This window comes from Myotis daubentonii, chromosome 3 (genome assembly GCF_963259705.1).
Source record: "Myotis daubentonii chromosome 3, mMyoDau2.1, whole genome shotgun sequence".
Classification (NCBI taxonomy): domain Eukaryota; kingdom Metazoa; phylum Chordata; class Mammalia; order Chiroptera; family Vespertilionidae; genus Myotis; species Myotis daubentonii.
Genome location: NC_081842.1, coordinates 85,547,438 through 85,556,324, shown reverse-complemented (window position 1 = coordinate 85,556,324; position 8,887 = coordinate 85,547,438).

Sequence of the window (8,887 nt, the reverse complement as noted above, 5' to 3'; positions counted from 1 at the left end):
AAATTTGAATATTAATATTATTAAATTCTTACCATCTAATCATCAGACTTACACAAGTTGTACCAATAGTCTCCATAAAGCAATTTATGGCAAATGACCCAGGTCTATGCATTTAGTATGTATGTCTCAGTCTGGAAATATTTCTCACCTCTCCTCAGATTTCCTCATGTTGGCAGATTTAAAGTTATTACAGAATGTCCCCTAACTTAGGTCTGATGTATCCTTGTGACTAGATTCAGGTTATGCCTTCCTTGCTAGAATAATCATAGAAATGATGCTTCACTCTTCTCATCTGCATCTATAAGGGCAACACAATTTTTATTTGTCTCATTATATATTATGTTCAGTTTAATTACTGGATTAAGATGGTGTGTGTCAAACTTATCCAATGTAAAGTTACTTTTCCCCCCTTTATAATTAATATATATTTGGAAGACAGTTACTTTGACTCTATGTAAAATATTCTATTCATTAAATATTTAATTAATCCACAAACTAATTAATATCACTATGGATTTAAAAATTTCCTGTTTTTCCAGTGGGGTTTGATCTGTTTATATCAGCATTTAGTTTGATTTTCAAATTGTCCCTGGTATGACCAATAGGAGTCCTTTCAAGCCATGATCATGTTACCACCATCTTATTTTAAGCATTTTCTTGTTTTTTGGCACAAGCAGATATTTCTGGCTCACCTTGTATTTTCTGTGCTTCAGCCCTTGAATCAAGCATTTCTCTGAGCAGCTCTTATTCCTTTTTTTGGAGAATTGTGTTTAGAGCCAACACTCAGCACCAGACATGCTCATTATTTTGGAAGTTGTGCTTCTTCCACATCTTCTCAGTAGACAGGGTTAGGGAATAAATGCATGCATATATGTACTTATATACATACATATGTGTGGACATATACTATGTATATAATATAATGCATACAGATGCACATAATGTATACACCTTTATATTTATTTTTTAAATCTCTCTAGCCATCAGAAACATTGGTATTTATTTCCAATTCTAATCCAGCAATTCAGGGTTCATTCCAGCTTTTTTCCTTTCCTTACTTTTCTATCTCCCTTCTCCGACAGTGACAAACATGATTTCCATTACTCTTAAAATATTAATAATTTAATTATTCCTTCTGCATGAAACCCATCTCCCATCTCTACTCCCATGCCCTCCTCCAAGCTGGTGCCCCTCTCACTCACTAGGGCTCTGAGCCTCCATTCTGTGCCTCCCCCATGCAGACAGGATCCTTACTCTATTTGGGCTCCACAACTCCATGCTCAGATGTACACCCTCTGGAAGCTGTTCTCTTCCCGCTCAGACTCTAACACTCTGTGCTGGGCTGTGTGCACACCCTCCTCAGAATGTCCAGGCTATAAAATCCTATACCATGTCGCCTTTTCATGGAGCTATTCTCCTCACTATCTCACTTGGGCTCCAACACTTTGCCTTGGGCTGACCTCTGACCTCTGACCTCTGCCATGTGGATGTTTTTCTGCTCAGGCATTGACACCCCATTCCAGGTGTTGTCCCCTCATTCTGCTTAGGCTATGATTCCTGAGGCCAGGGTGTCCTCCACCTCCCACATGGATGCATTTCCCACCCTGCTCAGGTGCTGACATTATACAGCAGATAGTCCTAAATAGGAATGGCCTTCTTCCACTTGCACCGCAATATTTTATGCCAGGGTGCCGTGAGTGCCCTTTTCACCCCACTCTTGCTCTGACAACACATGAATTACACTCTCTCATTCGTGACTTTCCTAACTCACTTGTGCTCTCACACCCTATGTGGGGCTAAGCCTTGGATAGATACCCTCTTCTCTCTACTTAGGCCCTGACAACCTGACCCAGGCAGCCTTGCTACACCACTCAGATTGTAACACACAACTCCAGGTCACTGTGGCTTCTAATCCCCATTCCTATCTGTTTGAATGCCTACCCTGCCCTGTCCACTTAATGGCTTTAGAACTGAGTTGATCAGGAAGGAAAGAAAAGAGATAGAGGAAAAGAATATGATAAAAGATTGTTTTTTATTTAGAAGGATTTAATTAGTAGCTTATATATAACTCTGACTGCATTTATGTTATACAGAATTTATTCACCACTCTACTCCATTCAACTCTCTTTCATTCCCAATGGATCTGAAGAACATACCAATTTTGGAACTTTGAAAAAAATCTGAACAAGATCTTGTAGAAAGGGTTGGAGACTTTCCAAAATGCTATACATTTTGTCTTTTAATATCAGGTCACAGATGTGGGAAATATCCTCTTTTGTATCAGATTGATTTATATATATGCTTCTCTTTGAGCAAACTGACTGAAATTCTACGGAAAGTCCCTCTGTTATTAACAGTTCAACTGTTGATGCTAAAATCACAGCTAAACAAGATATATTTCTACCTTTCTGCACTTTATGCCAAAAACAATTATATTTGAGAGAGGCTTGAGTTAAGAAAATTAAGAATCCACTCATGTTGATATACATTTGCAATGTGGATGTTTCCAATCCAGCATAGAATTTCTATTTAAGCTCAAATGTAATCCTTTTCTACTGACTTAAAAAATAAATAAATAAAGCATCTGAACGTAGACTTAAAAATGGACCTTGATGTATGAAAGCAATCATTGAACTATACATTAAAAGCATATGCAAAGGTCCAGTTTAACAGATAAGATGTAATGTCCAAGCTAACTGACTGCCAAGGCCTCACATATTTTTTTTCTTCATTCCTTCCTCTTCTCTCCTCACCTCTCCCCTCCTCTCCTCACCTCTCCCCTCCTCCCCTTTCCTTCCCTTTCTTCTCTTTCCCTCTCCTCCCTTTCCCTTCAGTCCCTTCCCTTCTTATCTCCTCAACCCTCTCTTCCCTCCCACCCAGCTCCCTTTTCCCTGTTTCTCTCTCTTTTTCTTCCTGGTTGCTCTTTTCTCTTTCATGCCTTGATTTCTTCACTTTTCATTCTCCATTTGATCTATAGTATGAAATTAGCATTTGTAGAAATGTAGCAGTACCCTTCATGGGAATAAGCATATCTGGGCTGATTTTCATTGCTTTCTAAAAATGGAAAAGGGAGGGAGGCAATTAATAATCCTATATAAAAAAGACAGACTATGCAAATTGGCTGTCACACCATCATAAAGATGGAGCACCCATAGCCACAAGATGGCAGTGCCCAGTCCCCTCAGCCCCGCCGGAGTCCCACAGTCCTTTCAGCCCCGCTGGACATGGCAGGCGCACGGTGTGGCCAGACCCGCCCTCAGCCACCCAGCTGCCAAGGGCTGGCTTGAGGCGCAGGCAAGCATTGAATGGTGGCTGCCCAGCCGCCCAGGGCCACCTGAGGCTCAGGTAACCAAGGCCACCCAAGGCTTGCGCTGCTGGCAGTGGCAGCAGCAGAGGTGGAATGGGGGTGTCACCTTCCCTTGATTGCTGGTTGCCTCCCACCCCTGAGCAGGCCGGGCTGAGGGACCCCCCTCCAGTGCATGAATTTTCATGCACCAGGCCTCTAGTGTAGAACTATATAAGGCTATGTATGATGTATTTTAAAAACATATCTGGCCTGTTCAGTGAATTTACTCTCAAACTTGTCTTTAATCATCTCTGTGCTTAGTGCATATGATTACAAATACCCAGAAAGATTGAAACTAAGTTGGTTAAATATTTTGATGCTACATTTAGACATATTCATGGTAAGATATTCTACTGAATCAACTGATTTGACAGGGGATTTTGATGATGTTCAAATAATGTTTTTCCTATGTAAGATTTTTCATATATTTGACAAAGATGTCTTATGTATGTCTCAATATTTAAATGAGTATCTTGGCAACATACACAATATTTATGGTTAAGGCAAGAGTCAGTCTCCAAAATTTATTATAGTCATACCTGTCAGTCCCTTTGAATTTTATAAGGCTGTGTTTTCTTTTCCATAAAACCAAGCAAGATATGACTATGGTTATACAATGTTATAAATTAGGTTTAAGCCCCAAAGTTTTTATTTTTACCTACCTAGATGACAGCTGAGGAATGGCTATTCTTTTTTTTTGGAATGGCTATTCTTTATTTTCATATATTAAAATAAAATAATAGTGATTGAGCTAAACTATGAAAATAAAATAGATTAAATCCATTACACAGGGTCATACAACTAGTACATGGTAAAGATGGAATTCCTATCCTATTCTGTTCAACTAAAATCGTGGCATTTTAGCAAGCAATGTAGATGAGTTTTGACAAAGGCCTTCATCTTCCCGTTTAGTGACACATTTGGTGTGTGTCTATGTGTGTGTGTGTGTGTGTGGGTGGGTGGGTGTGTGTATAAATGAATAGACATGTGTGAATAGTTTCAACATTTACAAAGATTTTTTCTTGGCTATAAATATCATGTATGGTTTTTGTATAAAGTTCAAACAATTTACAAAAGTGTTAAAAAGAAAAGTAAAATTTGCTACCCAGACAAAAATACTGCTGACATTTTGATGGACAACTTTATAGATTTTAAATGCACTTCACACATATAAATATTGATGTATAATCTTACAATGCAGGCTTACACTACACATTCTTTTCTGTAACCACAAAAAATATATTATGACTACCTTTCTTTTGCATAAGTTTGCATAACTGTTTTATAATGGGAGTACAAAATTACATTTTATGGATATATTTAATTTATTAAACTGATTATTTATTGATAATTCTTAAATTCTTAAGATTTTATAATCCTTTTTATTTATAATCAAGAACATTTTATTAAATATTTTATGTATGTGAAAGAGCATGTATTATGTAGTAAAGGTAAAAATATAGTAAGTTAAATATCTACAGAGTCAGCTCCTAGAAGACTCTTTAGCAAGTAAATTGAATTTTTGCATGTCCTTTTGTAAAGGCATATTTCATATTGTGAACTGGAAAGTTTATCTTGCTTTTGCTTTCTATTATGATTTTTTTTATTCTTAAAGATAAATTGTTCATTTTTATGTGTTCACAATTATGTGCAATGTTTTCAATATTGTATGTATTTTCCTGAAGCTCATTTTAAAATTATGCCTTTTAATTTATTCATATTGATGCACATAGCTCTAGTTATTCATTTTCATTCTGTATAGATTTCATTATCTGATTGCATTCAACTTCTCTCTCCATTCTCTAATATGGACACTTTGGTTTTTTTCATTATTTTATGTAATAGATAATATTCATATGAATATATTGGATCATATACAGGTTATCTCTTAAATCTTAGCCAATATATACGTTGTGATAAAAAGTAAAATGAGATGCTACAGAAAACTTTCCTCCATACTTTGTAGGAGATATATTAATATAGACAGTACTATGATTAAGTACATTTCAAACATCCTAGAAATGAAATTGCTGAGTTTTGTGGTTGACATCTCTTCAGAAATATTAGATAAACCAAATTTATCTCCAAAATGATCCTGCTATTTATATTCACAATAGCAGAGTATGACTGGGTTATCACACTGCATCTTCACATTTATTTGGAGTTTACAGGTTATAAAACAATTTTGGTAATCTGATGAGAATGAAATTGTATCACCTTGAAGATTTAACTTACATGATCTTAATTTCCAAAATAAGTTGAGCTTTCCCACCCTTTCAATTTGTTCTTTTTTTCTGTGAAAGTTTTATTTTTTCTGATTATTACTTGGAGATTCATCTCTTCTTAAAGAATTTTGTTTACATATTCTGAATTTGTTGCAGCTATCTTTTCTCACTCTTAATTCTTATTTGATGACCTCTACTGTATAACTTCTTAAGTATAATATAGTTGAATATATAGTTATTTTTCTGTGCTTTTTGTATAATATATATATATATATATATATATATATATATATATATATATATATATATATATATATATATAAATCCTTCTGTATTCCAAAGTCACAAATATATTTCACTTAAATGTGTAATATTTATATTTTTCATATATAATAATTTATTCCACCTATAATTCAACTTTGATGTGATATAAGGTAGACGTCCATTTAAATTCCCCCCCCCCCCAAATTATAAAAGACTGGATAAGCAATATCTGTTTTATCATTCATCTTATAAGACCACTTAAGTCCTGGATCATTTTCCTATAGGTGTATATTTCTTTTGGAGCTCTCTTCCATTATTTTACTTGCTTCTGTCCTTGGTGTTTTGAGGTGGACAATCTGAATTACCATATGTGACACCTTTTTCAAATGAAATACTTAAAAATTTTATCATCCAGCCCAGCCAACATGGCTCAGTGACTGAGTGTCGATTTTTGAACCAGAAGGTCACAGTTCGATTCCCAGTCAGGGCATATGCTCAGGTTGTGGGCTCGATCCCCAGTGTGGGGTGTGCAGGAGGAAGCCAATCAATGGTTCTCTCTTATCATTTCTCTCTCTCTTTCTCTCTCTCTCTCTCTCTCTCTCTCTCTCTCTCTCTCTCTCTCTCCCTTTCCCTTCCTCTTTGAAATTAATAAAAACATATTTTGAAAAAACTTTATCATACAGTACAATGTTCCTTACAAAATTTTGTTAGATCTCTTTTATTAAGACTTTGTATTCTTGGTTTTCTTATAGTTTTATCACTACATCTATTTCACCTAAACTTTATGTTCATATTGAGATGATCAAATATGCTGTCCTTCTTAACCTGAGAATGTGATAAAGTATATTAAATGTTCTTATAATATTAAAATAAACTTTTATTTAAAAAACAATATGGCCAATATATATTATTATTTATAATTATTATTTAGGCTTCAATAAAATGTGTTTTTTAATATTTTAGGGTTATTATTGCATCTAAAATATTTAAATTTTTATTATGGTTTGTTCTTTGACTCATACATTGCTTATAGTATGTCCAAATGTTTTATTGTTTGATTATGCTTTTAATATAGGTTTCTAACTTAATTCTATAATGATCAGAAATGTCCTATATAATAAAAGCCTAATATGCTAAGTGTTTGGTCGTCCAGTCATCCGTTCAACCAATCAAAGTATAATATGCTAATGATATGCTAAGGTCGCTCAACTGCTCACTATGAGGTGCACTGACCACCAAGGGGCAGACAGTCAACCGGCCACCAGTTGCTATGATGTACACTGACCACCAGGGGGCAGACAGTTGACTGGTTGACCAGTTGCTATGACGTGCACTGACCACCAAGGGGCAGATGCTCTAACCAGTAGGTTAGCTTGCTGCTGGGGTCTGACTGTTCAGGAATGAGCGAGATGGCCAGACATGCCCTGGAGCCCTCCTGCGATCTCTCCCTGGCTGACCAACCTCCCGTGTCCCTCCTTGGCCCCAATCGTGTACCAGTGGGGTCCTTTGGCCTGCCTGCACCCTCTCGCTATTCGAGACCCCTTGGGGGATGTCAGAGAGCCAGTTTCAGCCTGATCCAGCAGGCCAGGCTGAGGGACCCCACTGGTGCATGAATTTGTGCACCGGGCCTCTAGCAATCTATAAGATACTATATTTTTAAACTTGTTGAGACTTGCTTTATGAAAAATACCTAGGAAATGTTTGTTGAAAAGCTCTATTGATGCTGGGGAAGAATATGCATTATTCACTTTTAGGGAACAGGGTTCTATATATGTCCATTCAATAAAGCTTGCTTAGTGCAATGTTCAAAAAATGTAATACTTTGCCAATGGGAGTCATGGCAAAGTATTTATAAACTCTATGGCACATATGACCAATAAGAACAGGTATAAGCTATAAAGGACTGGTGCACACAGGCATATGGTCACACTTGATAAGTAATGTATTGTCTGCTTGGCCCTTTAAGGTACGTGTGTTAATAGTCTTAATATTATCATTGATTTCATGGTAATTTTTTGAATTCTTAGAATATATTCTCTCATGTTAGTTGTATATGCATTTAGAAATGTGATAACTTCCCAGAGATTAATTTTTTAAAAATATCATGACTCGGTGATTCATTTAATCTTTAATAGTGGACCTCTCTGTCTATGTGGTTTTTTTATCCTCAGGTTGGGTATCTGGAGCATCTTTACAGGCACATCTCAGGGCAGCAAGAGAGTGAGAATGTAAATTACAAAAACTCCTGTTTATTTGCTTAGAAACAGCACAGCGTCAATTTATCTGCGAGTTACAAGGTCAGCCAGAACAAAAAAGTAGAGAAATAGACTCTATCTCTTTTAAAAAAAAAAAAAAGTTTTTATTGACTTTAGAGAGAGAGAAAGGTAGAGAGAGAGAGAAACACTGATGAGAGAGAACCATCAATCAGGCCTCTCCTGCACACTGCTACTGGGGATCTAGCCTGAATCCCAGGTATGTGCCCCGACTGGGAATCAAACCAGAGACCTCTGGGTGCACGGGACAATGCTCAGATAACTGAGACACACTGCCCAGGGCAAGGAATAGACTCTATCTCTTGATGGTTAGAAATGGAAAGAATCTAGCTGGTTTGGCTCAGTGGGTAGAGTGTTGGATCTCAGACTGTAGGGTTCGGGTTTGATTCCAGTCAAGGGCGCATGCCTCAGGTGCATGTGGGAGGCAACCAATCAATGTGTCTCTCTCATTTTGATGTTTCTCTCTATGTCTCTCCTCCTCCCTTCCACTCTCTCTAAAAAGAAATGGAAAGAATCTGTGGACATTTTTAATCCTCCGTGAACTATTTCTATTTATTATAATTTTGGGTGTACTTTCACTGTCATATTTTAAACTTTATACTTACCCTGCTTTATTATTTTCATTTGTTATATTATTTTGATTAATTCCATACTTCTAATTTCATTTTTCTGTATGGCTATTGAAATAAAATGCTCTTTTGATTTTTACCAAGATTTTTTAAATTTAAGAAGTAAACAACAAAATAATCAATATTATATATCTTAAGCAACAAAAGGTC